Source organism: Colias croceus, chromosome 9 (genome assembly GCF_905220415.1).
Source record: "Colias croceus chromosome 9, ilColCroc2.1".
Taxonomy (NCBI): Eukaryota; Metazoa; Arthropoda; class Insecta; order Lepidoptera; family Pieridae; genus Colias; species Colias croceus.
This window is the reverse complement of record NC_059545.1, coordinates 3,143,636-3,161,300: the sequence shown is the minus strand read 5'-3', so window position 1 is coordinate 3,161,300 and position 17,665 is coordinate 3,143,636. Positions and strand designations below refer to the sequence as shown.

The window sequence follows — 17,665 nt, the reverse complement described above, 5'->3', positions numbered from 1 at the left end:
AAACTATTTATATATTAATTAATTGCTTGAGATTTGTATTAGTATTAAACAGAGGATAGAGGGATTGATGAAATAATTGCTTTTGGATTGGACAGATCACAATAATTGCCTCCAGGGTATATGCATTATGCACAGTACAAAACCTAAAATCGACATAATATCTATGTCGTCCTGTTAAAATCGATATTTATATACTGATTAATGCACTATAATACAACTCACAGTTAATAAAATAGATATTCAGGTTACGCCATAAATACATGACAGACTTACAGTTATCGTCTACAATATGACTGTATATTTCATAGCAATGTCTTTACATTTATTACCACCGGATATCACCATAATAGCGACCTTAAAATATTGATTCTATCACGCCGCAGCTACCAGGCACACATAACCGACCCGAACATAAATTGAATACAACAATAATTCAAAAGGTAGACTGAGCTAGCTTTCTATTGCACACGGGAGTGATATCATGCGACGTCGTTTATAATTCAACAACAATAAACAGATAGTTAATTGCGATGCTGTCACGGGCGCAGTATATGGTAATGAGGCGCAGGGATCCCGGCTGCACGGCCAATATCTCTAGACGGTGAAAGGTAAGGCGCGGTGTAGGTGAAGAGCGGAAAGCTAGAACACGGCGCGGGCTAGAACCTAATCATGCCAAATCCTTGAGCCCTGACACGTTGACAACCATTAACTTAGTGGGAGTGTACCCCAGTTAAAATTTTGTAACTAAAAAAAATACGTCGTGCGTGGTACCTATGTAATTAATTAGAGTAATGAGCCTACTCAATTACGCAGTATCCTTCACTACCTAGTACCTACCTACCCAGGATACGTTCTTCACTCTCTTACATATTCTGTTTAATATCTAAGAATACCTATGTTGATAGTCCTATTGCGGATTCCTTTGCAATAACTAGCGTGGGCAGAATTGGTCCACTCCCACGGAGAATGGGAGTCTATTATATTATTATTATTTAACATCTTTTTTCCATTTATTAAATGACTATCAATTATTATATTTGAGAAAAAGTTCCGACCAGACTCTTTATTTTATCTGAACTATTTTAACACAACATTCCAATTAAAAAAAACAATTATCACACAATAATTGCACTGCTTAGAATACATTCGAATAGTGTCCATGGCATAGCATAGTTTTAACATCTGCAAAAATCTAAATTACATAATGGAAAGGAATGGAATGGAATTTTAATGGATTTAAAAAACGAGGGACAAATACTTTAAATAAGAAACAAGCTTTTAAAATTTATTCGCAGAATTTTCAACGCAGGTGTCCATTTATAGACTTATCTTTATATTAGTTTATAATTACCAGGTATTAAAACTAAATTATCAGCGTACAGATTAATATTCAAATGCATTACATTGGTTACATAAAATGAAGTTAGACGCGATAATTACTATTGACGACTATCTGACTTAGGGCCGATTTTTCAATGCCCAGATAAAGAGCTAGATAGACTTTATTCTTCAGTTAACAAAATATTCAATTTTTCAATAGACGAATAGGAATTATCTATCGAATAACTACGTTACTTGAGGAATAAATCTATCTGCCGCTCCAACGGCCAGATAGCGCGCTATTCGACGAATAGGCGTTTGATTTGACAACTGACGCGTCATATTTGGGATATTTTCGTATGTAATAACATAGAGCATAGAATTATTAACAATTATACCCGGCGCGGCCTAAGATGATCCCTATGACACTGACAGTTATTCTCAAGAGACAAACTTGTAATGGCGTCACCATTAAATTAGAAACGTATTGGAGGCGTCTAAAAATGGCATTTATTAATTTTTACGTAGCTTTATGCTATTACAATGATATTCCGTTGGCATTATAACAATTCTTAACATTTACGAGAAATTATATCAATCTGACTTTACGTTTACGTCCTTCAAAACTTACATCGTTGGCATTTATCGACTAGTGCGGAAAGTATCGATAAACAAATTTCGATAATGGAAACGAGTTCACATTTTTTCCATGCTTAAGCTATAGTTCATTCACTATTGAATGGAACAGAAGATCGCAGCATAATTAATTAATTAATTTCCGTTCGCGTTAATTTACTTACCTATGATAATATAAGTTATAGAAAAATTAAATGGGGGATTCCATTTTCATGATAAAATAATATACACTGTGTTAAACGGGTTAAAAATTACGAGAAAATGATAAGGTGCATTTTTATGTTTTGGAAAACTTTCGTTTTACTTACCGTTTCGTTTACATAATAGACGTTAAAAATTCATTTTATAATATTTGTAAAAACATGTTTACCGACGTGGCTGAATGCAAACCACGCCTTTGCCTATAAAATAGTAAAGTATCGACACGATCCATCATACGAGCAATCACTAAGACGAACTGTCATAGGGATCATCTTAGGCCGCGCCGGGTATAAGCCTCTTTCTATATAATTATTATCAACTAAAATCATATTGAAATTGATGTTTTTGGTAGTATTGATGACCATGCCATTGAAAATTTGCCGAACGCTGCCTTTATGTCGTTTCCATCGTAAAATATATAAATTTAAACACAATTTTAATCAAAACTCTTTACTCGAATCAAAACAATAATCAACAATCATAGAACACAAGATAAACTTAAAATGCACTCCTGACGTGAGTCTTAATGACGGTTGTTGACAAATTGCAAGAGTTGACTCTATCCCGCTCTAACCTGACTAATTTAATATGTTTGTTTCGCCACTCCGAGAGCAGAGCTGCCAATATGGAAATATTTGGTCAGATAGTTATTCATCAAATAAATCACGATTGAAAAATAGGCGAGCCGTTATGAGTTAGATAAACAATTGAACAAATCTATTCGATGGGTAGTTATTAGACTGTTTATCTCGGGATTGAAAAATCGGCCCTTAAAAGCTTAGTTTTACGATTGTGAACATGTCCTTAAATAAATAAACACACACTGCTTAACTGTTTTAGACCAAATCCAATTCTAATAGAATGACGACGAGAAGTCGTATGCAATATCATTCTGATATCAGCTACACTGTCATATAAAGACTCCCTGTTCCTACATCTCCTATATCCAAATCCAAACAGACCTACAACAGAAGCGACATCGCCCATACACCACACCACGGTATTTGCTTAGCCCATAGCCCGTGTCTGCGATAGGCACTACATGCGCTTTCAGCTACGCCCCACAATCTGAGTTGACACCAATAGCTTTTATCACCACCAATCTCGTCTGTGAAAGTCCGAGTCGCACGCGATACGACGGATTTGGGCATTAATCTCCTGTTAGTGGGAATTCGTTTAATAAGGCGCTTGACGATGTTGGTGTACGCGACTTTTTAGGTAAAGCAATTAACGTTGAATGAGGTGGTAAATTTTCTTGATGATTCTTTGGGCTGCTGTTTGATTTGCGACGAAAACGAAAGTTTCTATGAGTTCAACATGGACCATAATAAATCCAGAAGAAAGTGAGAATATATCAATAACATTTGATTTCGACAGACATGGTATTAGAGGCAATTTTGAAGCGTGCTTTCATATACACGAACATAAAACGTGAATATTTCTTACTGAAATTCAAGAGCATGCTTTTACAGTTGGCATATATACAAGAATTCGATAAACTCTCTTATCAAACAGAATATTTGATCTCCCTGAGAAATATAAAGAGCGCACCGTAATAGTAAAAGTTCCAACCAACTTATCAAGCCACACTTTAATATCAAGTATCTAAATTGCGAGAAAGAGCACCACGATTTACCCGCTTGTTAGATATAATACCAACATTTATTTAATCCAGCCGTCAAATGCAATTACACTATTAATTCTGACGTATAGCTTGGCCAATAACATAAACCTAAATCGGCATCGATTCCATCTTTCAAAATCTCAGTCCGGTCACGTACAATTCGAATCTATACTAATATAATAAAGCTGGAGAGTTTGTTTGTTCGTTTTGTTTGTATGTTTGTTTGTTTGTTTGAACGCGTTAATCTCAGGAACTACTGGTCCGATTTGAAAAATTATTTCAGTGTTAGATAGCCCATTCATCGAGGATGGCTATAGGCTATATATCGTCACGCTAAGATCAACAGGAACGGAGCCACGCGGGTGAAACTGCGGAGCGCATTTAGTTTTATATAAAGCTCTTACTATAAAGCGATGCATGCGATTTACTAATAATCCACATAAATAACTGGGTATTTGGCACGGCAATGCTTAGAGCGCTGTAATGATGCAGAAATAGAGTTTACGGTCTAATTAAGCGAATACTTGCCGGGGCTATACCATTGTAAATGTCATTTCGCACTTGCGGAAAGTACTGTTCAATTCCCACGAGGCGACATCACTGGCCATTATTTTAATTACATAACCGTTTGATAGAATCGTTTTAGAAGAAAACTAGTTAGGTATACAAAACTATTTTTGGAATACAACATAAACTTGTCGATTATAATGATTATCAATAACTCAAAATATAGTTTATGTTTAGGCTACAAATCCATACTAATATTATAAATGCGAAAGTAACTGTCTGTCTGTCTGTTACTTAATCACGCCTTAACTACTGAACCAATTTGCATGAAATTTGGTAGGTATAGAGATATTTTGAAACCCGAGAAAGGACATAGGATAGGATTTATCCCGGAAATCCAACGGGAACGTGAACTATGCGGGTTTTTCTTTGACTGCACGGGCGATGCCGCGGGTGGAAAGCTAATACGATATAAAATCGAAATTATTTGAAGTAATTTCAAATAGTATATGTATAATTAACAATCAGTAGGAGAACAAAATTAAAATGCGTTACAAGAAGAATTTAACGACTTATTTTGGATTTTAAGTTTCTTAATGTTACGTAAATATTCAAACTGAGAAAAAGTTCAATTAAATCTCCCATCGCCTTAACGTCATAAAACACAACCGCAATAATACATTAAATTACTTGTTAATGTTACGATTTCCTCCAATAAACAAAGCAATAAAAGACCTCCAGCTATAGAGATGAGCATTGGCAGTAAAATAAAGGGATTGCATGAGTTAGTGTATAAACTAGTCACATTTATTTACTTTTGCATCAAGCGCCGCGGGGCTACTAAGCTGCACCTACCTATAAACCTATATAAGTAATAGTAGATATATGCGAGCTAACTGCACACGTAAGAATGTGGAAATCAAGTGCCTAAGTAATATAAATTCGAGCCTATAAAGTACCATATTAATATTGTTGCTGCTTGCTGGTGACTCATGAGTTGAAGCTTAGAAGTGAAAGAGATAATTTCACCGAAGGGACATGTAATATGGAAGTTCTAAGGACAATTTATGGAGTAGAATTTGATATATGAGGAATTGAAATTGTTATGCTTCCTAGTCTTAATATGAATGGATAAGTTTATAAAAGACACAATGCAATAACTTTAAGTAACTAATTTTTCTTAATTGTAGAGAAAACCAATAATACAATTGCTTTAATAATATGGAATAATTTGGAATGGCATTCGCGTGCACGTATTGAGCTTTGCTGAAATGAAATTCTTGTTCAAGAACATTAAATAGAACACTATCGATTAGTCTGATCTCATACATCCTACACTCACAAAAAATCGTTAAGTCCCTTATTATAATTATTGCACTAATTAACAAAAGAAGATAGGTTAATGGGCTACAACCTGCGTGTACCGTATAAATTTCCAAAGGGACTTCCATTGCATAATTTAAATTAGTCGTGGTCTAGTAGAGCCTGCAACGAGTAGCCATGTAGTGCACGATAAGCGCGTGCAAAATAATTCGTACCTGCGATCAGTTACACAGCCTCGAGGCTGCAATTCCTGAAACAACGGCCTAGTGGAATCCTGATAAACTGGGATTTACGTTACCCACTCCGCCGCCGCCATATCAATAACATAAATACTACTAACTGATTTGAGACCTGAGAACACGAGTGTGTTGATATGTTAATGAAGTAGTAAGATGTGGCTGGACGATACGGGCATTATTTAATATGCGGACACTAACGCTAATAGAGCAACAAAACATTGCTTTATCTTACAAAGAAAACATATTAATTAACATTGCTGCAAATAACTGCAAATTTTCTCTGGACACCTTTTGGATGGACATAAATTGACGCTATCGCAGAGTACTCTGAATAATCATTGCCCACATAAATTTCGTCAAAACATTCAACAGAGCATTGACAATTTACAAGAAACACAGATAGAAATCCACGATAGATAAGCATAAAAGCAAAAGGTCGTTAATAGATAGATTTGCAATATTTCAGACCGATGAGCGCAATATCTTAAGCGTAGACAATAAAAGCCAAGCGCATCGAGACAAATGTTATTGAAGTTTTCAATGCAAATTATCTCGCAATGTGCAAAACAGAACGGCGTCCAATTTCACGGCCACTAAATAAAATTAACATCGCACTGACAAAATAACAAAGCGATCTTAATAATTCGCGCGCAACGAGCGACGACTCTTGAGAGTGAGCATTAATCATACGGCACCTATGAGCACGTTGTGTTGCCGTTTAATAAAATATGAGCGTCGAAATCAATTTAGTTAATATGCAATAATTGGCAAAACCATCCATGGCCTAGATCTAGCACCGTGTAATCTCAAAAGGGCGAAACAGCGATAACTACCAATTTGAGGTGCAGAAAATTCATGCCCTATTCCAATGCTAGTAATAAGCGAGACGCTTTATTCTAAAGATGATAGTGTAATTTATAACATGCAGTTGAGGTAACATTAAATTGTTTTCGCTATTTTATTAATTTTACAGAAAATGTAAGTATAGGGAAGAACTTAGATTTAGATCGTATTTTAGAGCTATATCTACCTAATGATTATGTGCCTATATTTAATCAAGAAAATGCAATTAATATATTATTCATTGGTGCATTTAAAAAAATACTAATTATGTCCTATTAATTCATTATTTATTAAAACAAATTCAATAAATTATGTCATGAAAGCAGCAACAAGCAGCTACGTATCTTTAAAATTGTGGAATCAAATTAAGATCCTATGACGAACCATTCGCTATGTACATAATCATCAAATCTCACACGCATGTACGGATCCTTTGCCAATATGTGGAAAATTCACAAAACCAAGTGGCAATTATTGTCAAACGGGGTCCGTCCCGCTCGACGCGGACGCTTTGATAAAATAAATTCAAAGTAAATGGCAATAACATAACGGGAGGTGTGCACGGATAAGCCGGCGCAGGCACCTTGAGGATCGTTAGGACGCCGCGAGATGATCGATAATAATGGTAATTTCATCCCTACACGTGTACGATCGCGATCCTACACCCGCCCTATTAGTACGTGCGAAACTCGCTCGGGACGGCTCGAAGGATCGACGCTTCGCGCTAGTTATGTCCACCACAATCTGGTGCTATTTGGTTTGAGGAGAGAGAAAAACAATAACAATTGCGGACCAGCGACCGGCAAGTTTTATCGAACAGTTTCAAACTATTGTTTGCTGATTAACCGAGCCAGTAACATCATGTTTTTCCTGCACACACATTCAATAGAAAGAAATTATTATTATTATAAAGGAATTTAACATGTTATACATACTATCATACATTTTATGTGGATGAGTTGCTATAATAATGTCGTCCTAAAAATATGAGGGTAGTCGCTTAACTTAACTACTGTGTTATATTTCTTCATTTATCCTGAACATATCCAAATTTCAATTCAAGGGTGTCAAAATTTATAGACTGAAAACAGCCTAGCAACTCATCAAATAGCTAACAAACAAACAAGCACCCGAACCACAAACCCATCTCGTTACAATAGAAACACGTCCGAGCTCCAAATCGACAAACTGGCGCGCGTGATATAGCGAGCAGAGGGCAGACATTGAGCAGCAGAGACGCGTGTATTTATGTGACGGCCAGCCACCCGGGCGTCGCATACTGGCAACACAATATCACAATACGGACATAGATTTATGCTCGGGCGCATCGCGCTCTCGCACACGGAAATCCCATAGTTATTTACCGTTTGGAAGTTAAGTGCGGCAGATTTATCGGCGGTGTGGCCGCGCCTGGCGACGATCTTGTTTCCCCGCCAGTTTGAAATATACGAAGCCCATTATGATCTGAGCCTCACCAGCTCTCTGGAAAGTGTGTTAGCATAATTGCGGTGCAGATGCTGGAGATTATTCTTAGGTCTGCTACGTTCTCTGTTGGTATAACAACAAAAGAATATGAATAAGAAGATCAGATTTGGATAAATGACAAATAAATATGCTTAAGGAATGTTAGCTTTTTTACCAAAACCTTTTTACCACATTCTGATTAGTAGCTCAAACAATGTACATATTTCAAAATGAAACACTGCACCCCTAGTATGCAAAATATGTTGACTTGATTTTGATCTAACTTTTTCTAATTTTACGGGATGTGTAACGTCTAATACAAATTCTACTATGTATATAACGTGTGGCAACCCTATTACGTGCGCTGTTATAATGGCGTGTGAAATTATACGCGGTCATTTGTCAAGAGGCGCTACACAACGGTGATTAATTTCATTAGGCCGTTCTTAATCAAATGCGAATGTGATACCTCGTATATTGAGTGCTAAGTAATAGTTTACTCGGATAGATTGTTTTCGTTGCAAATTGAAAACAGTGATCAATAATCGTTTTGTAAATTATTATAGGTAACAGCCAAGTTGGCCAGTTTTGTTTTAGCAAAAACTACATTAATATTATATATAAAAGACAAAATTAAATAAACAAAAATTATCACATATGGATGACAGAATGTTCACGATTTTGAAACAAATGTAGTAGCAACCCTAAACCATCGAGAAAAATCTTCTATTTCGTGCATTACTTTCATAAGCACAAGAAAAGAGCATGACTACCCCGTCACCCACAATCTCATAAGCTGAGCTCATAGATCAACCTAGTGTAGTCACAGGTATAGTATCTGTGGTCATAACGATGTGTAGCTCAGGCAGTCAGGCTCAATTGTCGAGATTGGCATAATGACACCTGCCCCGGCACCACGCAGCTAACATATGACGACATTAGTGCGACACGCTTGACGCATATCCAATTATCTGTTTATGCGTGTAAAATATGAGAATTGTGTGAATGAAAAGACATATAAGCGGGGAAACAGCTCAATTGATGAGATATAATTTTATGTTATCTACGGGAATTGTGGCAAAACAGGGTAAAAAGCCGACTTTTTACCCTGTTTTGCCACAATTCACAATTGGTATCCGAACCAATCACTAATATGTATAGAAACGTAAATATAAAAATCTTAGTACTTGGTGCTCCATCTATACATCTGTATTTCATGCGTGAAAAATAAAAGGTCCAGAATTGAACAACTGTTACTTTTTACTAAAGTAATATTTATTTTAGTAATGTCGTAAGTTACCGTGGATCATGGGATCCTATTGATTTATCTATTCCTTCATCCGTTTACCTTCTATCTATAAAGGCCTTCTATCCCAGATTCAACGCACCCATCAAAAGACCACAAGCAAGATTGGATGCAGTGATAGATGATGGTTTTCATTTATCCGCAGAAGTTGGAAGGGTTCGAGAAAACAATCAAACAAGATACATCCCTCCAATAGCCCAATCAGCTGAAACAAATTGCTCTCATTTATCTTAACCAAGCGTTGGGCCTCTGGGAACATCATTTTTAAATAGAATTGCAGTTTGGACCTAACACAGTCGTGCTAGTTTTGATCATGATTCATACAAAAATATGTATTAGATTAGAATAGATATTTATAACATTGAATGATGCAAAAAATGTGAAAAAAGTTCAACTTGTTTTGAAGAACATAACGTTATGCAGCCGAGATATAAAATGAGACATTCGTGTTTATTATTGACTAGATTTCCGCCCGCGGCTTCGCCCGCGTTTGCAAAGAAAACCGCATAGTTCCCGTTCCCGTGGGATTTCCGGGATAAAAACTATTCTATGTGTTAATCCAAGTTACCCTCTATATGTGTGCTAAATTTCATTGTAATCGGTTCAGTAGTTTTTACGTGAAAGAGTAACAAACATCCATACATCCATACAAACTTTCGCATTTATAATATTAGTAGGATACACTAAAAATATTGCTAAACTTATTATACATTCTGGATTGAATAATAAAGATTACACTTATACAACAAGTGGATTTGTGTTCTTACGACATGACGATCGTACCTAACTTTGAGTATTGCAAAAGAATTATTTTCCTCATCAAACACACGAAGCGTAGGCGTTAAAGACAACGTAATATTATTAACCAAACGTGTGAACATTTATAAATCCAGACAGGATAAAAGTATTAAAATCTAAAATCAATAAACAATCTTGATTAACACGTTTGAACGTATTAGCTAAATTAATTATATGTCTTATTTACATATAACGATGTATTGACCACTCTATCGTCATAAATTTATGTAGCTGTCTCAAATATGTCGACAAAATATAGTGAATGTCGTCAGCCCTCCTAGAGATGATAATTAATTGACAACTGACACTGATTAGACCTCCCAGGAATAATTATAATTGATTTTTATCTACAGTCGTTGACCGTTGCATTTGTTTGTAAGTAAGTAGGTGTATGAAGTAAATAACAGTTCGAGTTCATTGCAAGACGGGTAAGTAGGTATTAGATGGAGGATTAAATTGACGATGTTCTAACAAAGACATATGATTATTCTATCTGTATGTTCTTCGTTCACTGATCGTTATGAATACTTTTAAAGATAGGCTACGCTAATACTTGAAAATGGCGTTCTCCCACAGAACTATATCGAGAAGTTCTGTGGTTCCCCCAGCTAAAACGTTGCAATCTTATTACTGGAAGTTACCTATAGATATCCGAACTATAGATATACGCTATACAGGAATGATTATAGGCAATTACTTAAATCCATAAGCAAAAGCCTAAAGCCATCAATAATTAAGCAATCCATTTGTAAAACTTAAAGTTCTGACCGCGCTAAGACTTTCGGACCCAATTAATAAAGATCATTAATAATTATAACCGAACCCATAACTCTGTAAGCTTAAGACGTTATAATAATTTATAAGGTGTTAACGTTTAATTCGATGGCGCTGTATAATTAATTTGTTAAACGAGATTTGTTGGCGCCAAGGTGAAGTTATAAATTAGTTGCGAGTTTCCTTAAAAGGATGGCGCTTGGTTGTAGTTAATTATCCATTACGGTCTCTAATGAATTTTATTAATTACCTATGACTTTGGTGGGTGAGATTTATTAATAGGTATTCTTTGAGTCGCCATTATTTCCTTCTAACAGTCGTGCGAACCACGATTTGACGACTATGTAAGAAGAGATATTAAACATTCATATTATGATATTAAAATATGTATCACGTGTTCGTAAAGTAAATATTATGAGAACCTTTTGTTATCACAACTTTTGTTTTTGAAAACTGCTGTGCATGATAAGTGTTATTTTATTTTATTAATTGAACATAAAACAAATTATAAATCTACTTGATATAAAAGCTACAATAACAAAACCCAGTAATTGCAGAAAAAAAATGCCAATTAACACAAAGTAGGTACCTGTTCCATAATTTATTGAATCAATCGAGAGAACATTTGAAATATCACAGGAAAAAGTTTATCAAATATCCTTGAAACTTGAAATATTACTGTCATCGGAGAGCTTTCCGCGCGTCTTACGAGAACACGGCCATTGTTGAGTTTCCACAACCGAATAATAGATGGCGCTAGTTGTATTTTAAGTCGCGCTATAGAAATGTTTTTCGTAAGCCGTAAGTACACGCTAGTACTTGACGAAATCATACTTACCTGGCGTAGGGGACACCGTGATCAGGAAGGCGGTTCCCCCAGAGCGAGGTCCCTCCATTGCACTGCGGCGGGGTTGACCTCTGCGATTATCCCTAATGTGGATAACTCGGACGCGTAATTTTTGGTAGTGGGGACTGCGTACGCGCCGTCCCCCCTTATAAACAAATGAACATCAATAAAAAAACAATCGTAATTATAGTTATTGGACTGTGTGATAGTGATACTACGAAGAGCATTGGAGCAGTTTTCAACGTTCAGGTTACATAATATTTTATAGAAAGAAAAATCAAGTCAACAGTCAACACAATATGACCCATCTAATATCTACAATCACTAATAAGTAATATTATTTTGGAAATATTACCTTTCGTAACAAATCCCAAACGAACGTGTAGATATCGTCCTCCCTGCCCTTCGTTGTAATATAAGAAGAGCTTGACGAATTTCATTCATTTATATCCACTAACATTTATATTAAATATGACTCCTATTGGTCAGATCATTTACCTCTAGTCTTAAATTGTAATTTAAATGTGATAACACCTAAGAAATGTGATATTTATGTGAACCATAATATTAAATATATGTGGGGTATACGAGATGAAGAGCATACAGCTATTTATACAAAAATGTGTGAATTAAAATTTACTAATATACAAAATAAATATTATAATGAATGTAATTTTATATGTAAAGACTGTGATAGCAAGTGTATAAACAAGAATCATTTTAAACTATTGGATCAATTTTACTGTGATATTATTTCAGTTATGCAATCATCAGCTGAAAGAAGTTTTAATAATAGGAAAAAATGTAAATATAAAATAGTTGGTTGGAATGCTCACGTTAAACATTTTCATCTACTCGCTAGGCAAACTTTCTTGGAATGGGTGTCCTACGGTAAGCCGCGTTCGGGATACTATTTCGATGCTATGTTCTCGGCACGTAAAGAATTTAAGACTGCACTAAAGTATGTTCAAAATAATCAAGACAAAATAAAGTTAGATATTTTAGCTCAAAGTCATTCTACCGGTAATTTTATTGAATTTTGGAAGGAAACTAAGAAAATGGACTACAAAAACGTTTTACCTGCATGCGTAGATGGACAACAAGACCCTAAAGCTATAGCTAATCTTTTCAGGGCACAGTTTAATACGAACCCTATAGCTAATGCAAATGGTAATGTATCAACTTCAGCTGAGACCGTACGATCAACTGAGAAACGTAAGCTAAATAATAATATCATAACATCTAAGGACGTTTCTCAGGTAATTAAAAATATGAAGCGCGGTAAGTCACCGGGTCATGATGCTCTTAGTATGGAACACGTTTTATATGCTGGTAAAAACATCTACCCTGTTCTGGCTCAATTCTATACTCTCTGTCTCAAACATTGTTATTTACCTAAGGATTTAATTAAAACTATAGTTATCCCTGTCCCTAAGAATAAAACCGGTAGTTTCTCGAGCGTGGCTAATTATCGACCTATCTCGCTGGCAACAATTGTGGCCAGGATACTTGAAAAAATTTTGCACTCCAAGTTGTCACCATATATTAATATTGACGATGCCCAATTCGGTTTTAGACCTGAATTGGGAACTGATATGGCTATATATACATTAAAAGAAATTGTTGACTGTTATAATAATCAGAATACTAGTGTTTATGCATGTTTTTTAGACTTAAGTCGTGCCTTTGATACCTTGAACCATGAGATATTATGGAAAAAAGTTCGCAGCAGTGATGTTTCTTCTGACGTTGTTGGTCTTTTTACATATTGGTATGATAATCAGACGAACAGCGTTAGGTGGGGCAGTACTCTGTCCGACAGCTATATTCTCTCGTGTGGTGTTAGACAGGGCGGAGTAACCTCCCCCGATCTGTTTAACTTATATGTTAATGATTTGATTGTGGAGCTGAGTAGGACTGAAGTTGGACTTAAACTAGATGGCAGATATGTCAATAATTTGAGTTATGCTGATGATATGGTCCTGCTCAGCCCCTCAATCAAAGGGCTTCGAAAACTTGTTGGCATATGTGAAAGATATGCTCTTTCACATAGTCTACAGTACAATGTAAAGAAAACAGAAATGTTGATATTCAGATCGGGTAAGGGACCGGATAACATTCCGCCAATCTGCATTAACGGTCACCCTATTAAAATAGTAGATAGCTTTAAGTATCTTGGCCACATTGTTACATCCAAAAGAAAAGATGATGCCGATATTGAGCGACAACGACGTGCACTCTGTGTCGTCGGCAATATGATCATCCGGAAATTTCGTAGGGCATCCAATTCCGTTAAAATTCATTTATTTAAGACCTTCTGTCAGTCCCTCTATACTTGTCAACTTTGGACTAATTACACCAAAAGAGCATACGATGGCATTCGAGTAGAGCACAATAACATCTTCCGATATTTGATGGGGCTCGACAAATTTTGCAGCGCTTCGGAGATGTATACCAACTTTAGAGTAAACTCCTTGAATGCCATCCAGAGACACAGAATTGCTACATTTATGTCCAGAGTTGACAAGTGTAGAAATAAAATTGTACGCAGTCTGGCTGACAGAAATATAACTAGTAGTATGTATAAAACTTGGATCTCAATTATTATGATTTAATTAAGTATTGGCTTTATGTGTTCATTGGTTTTTTCTGTATTAAAAATTATTAAAATTGTATAAGTACATGTAAATTATGGGACTAAATTGTTCTGAATTAAAGAATTTATTATTATTATTATTATGTGTATCTCATTCTATAATACTCGGGTACCATCATAAGGAAGGTACCCGGTCCTTTGGAAGGCTTACGTGGGGACACGGATCCAACACGCAGAGGCCCTTTAGAGAACTTTACTGTGTTGTGGGACACCAGCCGCAGCCTGCCCATGACTGCACTATAGAGATACAATCCTAGGCAGTCCGCGGCCGATGTAGGACTATTTCGAGATATGGAAAACAAAATAAACTGGGCTATGGAGAGGGATGTTAAATGGGCCGGTATTTGGGGACTATTGGAAACTATGGCACCTGCCTTTCTACTAAAAGAAAGTAAAAATATGTTGGCAGGTGGTGACTCGCCCTCTCACTGTATGGGCCCCCGAAATAAGCCGCTGCAATAGTGCGACAAGGGGGCAACATATTGTGAGCAGCTAAGGGTGGAGAGGCGTCCCTGGACTTTAAACGACGATCACGCGCTCCCTGAGGGTCCAGCATCACGTGCCCACTCGCCACTTACGCTTCGCATCCACCCTTCGAGCTAAAAGCTCTCGCGACTCCACTCTGGCCGGCCGGTTAAGGCAAGCCAGAGGTGGGGGTCCTGTCCTCGTCAGGCTCCACTCCGACCGGCCGGTGAAGGCAAGCCGGAGATGAAGACAGGGGCCTCCCCCGGGAGCACTCGGTTCCCGCGGGGTCGCTACTCCCCGACACCCCGCCACAAGGTGTCCTGCGGGTGACTGATTGCACGGGTGGAATATCTATTATCACGTAAACAATAGATATCCCAACCGTGGGCGATGGGGTCGTCACATCCCTACGCCCTTATTATTATTATTATTATGTTTCTCATCTCCATAATACTCGGGTACCACCAGAAGGACGGTACCCGGTCTTTTGGAAGGCTTACGTGGGGACACGGATCCAACACGCAGAGGCCCTTTTGAGAGTTTTAATGTGTTATGGGACACCAGCCGCAGCCTGCCCATGACTGCACTATATAGAGATACAGCCCTGGGCAGTCCGCGGCCGATGTAGGACTATTACAGAAAATGGAAATAAATGACTGGACTATGGAAGGGGTGCTATGTGGACAGGTTACTGGATCTATAGGAACTATGGCGTCTGCCTTTCTACAACAAAGTTTGTAAAAATATATTGACAGACGGTGACTCGCCCTCTCACAGATGGGCCCTCTAAAAAGTCGCTGTAACTTAGCAACAAGAGGGCAACATGTCGTGAGCAGCTAAGGGTGGAGAGGCGTCCCTGGACTTTAAACGACGATCACGCGCTCCCTGAGGGTCCAGCATCACGTGCCCACTCGCCACTTACGCTTCGCATCCACCCTTCGAGCTAAAAGCTCTCGCGACTCCACTCTGGCCGGCCGGTTAAGGCAAGCCAGAGGTGGGGGTCCTGTCCTCGTCAGGCTTCACTCCGACCGGCCGGTGAAGGCAAGCCGGAGATGAAGACAGGGGCCTCCCCCGGGAGCACTCGGTTCCCGTGGGGTCGCTACTCCCCGACACCCCGCCACAAGGTGTCCTGCGGGTGACTGATTGCACGGGTGGAATATCTACTGTCACGTAGACAATAGATATTCCAACCGTGGGCGATGGGGTCGTCACATCCCTACGCCCTTATTATTATTATTATGTTTCTCTTCTCCATAATACTCGGGTACCACCAGAAGGACGGTACCCGGATCTTTGGAAGGCTTACGTGGGGACACGGATCCAACACGCAGAGGCCCTTTGAGACTTTTAATGTGTTGTGGGATACCAGCCGCAGCCTGCCCATGACTGCACTATAGAAATACAGCCCTAGGCAGTCCGCGGCCGATGTAGGACTATTGCAGGGTATGGAAATTTAATAATTGGGCTATGGATTGGGATGCTAAATGGACTGGTACTGGGGACTATGGGAAACTATGGCACCTGCCTTTCTACTAAAAGAAAGTAAAAATATGTTGGCAGGTGGTGACTCGCCCTCTCACTGTATGGGCCCCCGAAATAAGTCGCTGCAATAGTGCGACAAGGGGGCAACATATTGTGAGCAGCTAAGGGTGGAGAGGCGTCCCTGGACTTTAAACTACGATCACGCGCTCCCTGAGGGTCCAGCATCACGTGCCCACTCGCCACTTACGCTTCGCATCCACCCTTCGAGCTAAAAGCTCTCGCGACTCCACTCTGGCCGGCCGGTTAAGGCAAGCCAGAGGTGGGGGTCCTGTCCTCGTCAGGCTTCACTCCGACCGGCCGGTGAAGGCAAGCCGGAGATGAAGACAGGGGCCTCCCCCGGGAGCACTCGGTTCCCGCGGGGTCGCTACTCCCCGACACCCCGCCACAAGGTGTCCTGCGGGTTGACTGACTGCACGGGTGGAATATCTATTGTCACGTAAACAATAGATATTCCAACCGTGGGCGATGGGGTCGTCACATCCCTACGCCCTTATTATTATTATGTTTTTTTTATATTTTATAAGTTCTCTCATAATCGAGGACTCGAGCATTTTTGCGGGCTTTTGGCCAAACAAAGATGCTTATACAAGCTTATATTTAATGGGTGGGACAAACAGACAAACTTAATTAATCTAAAGATAAAAATTTGCGAACTATACGGCACGTGTTTAAAATAACGGCCTTTTGTAAAAGAATATGTGTGTTACTATGAATGCTTAAAGTTTTGAGGCTCAAGTGAAGTGATTTTGGTATGATTCCTGTAGAGGAGATAACTATTGGGACCGTTTTGACTGTACTGACTCGCCATTGAGTTTTTATTTCAATGGAAAGATCAGTATACTTAGCAATTTTGTTGGAGAATGTGGATGTTAGGTTGTGTGTATTAGGGATAGCGATATCTATTAAATATACAACTTTGTTTCGTTTATCTAGGAGGGTAATATCAGGTCTATTGCTTTGTATTGTTTTATCCGTGATAATCGTTCTGTCCCAGTAGAGTTTGTAGTTTGTGGAATCTAGAATTATTTTAAGGGTGTATTTATAGTAAGATACTTTTTCGGAGATGAGATTATATTTGATGGCCAGATATTGATGTATTATAGACGCGACTTGGTCGTGC

General features: G+C 38.2%; 1 protein-coding gene and 1 non-coding gene across 2 annotated transcripts in view; one reads left to right on the top strand and one right to left on the bottom strand.

The window, feature by feature from the left end:
- The window catches only part of LOC123694172 (protein N-terminal asparagine amidohydrolase), an 86,752-nt gene that overhangs the window by 37,087 nt on the left and 32,000 nt on the right, over positions 1-17,665 (bottom strand). The window lies entirely within an intron of this gene.
- On the top strand, positions 11,866-12,027 carry LOC123694709. The gene has a single exon (XR_006751838.1). It is a non-coding gene; the product is annotated as a U1 spliceosomal RNA (small nuclear RNA).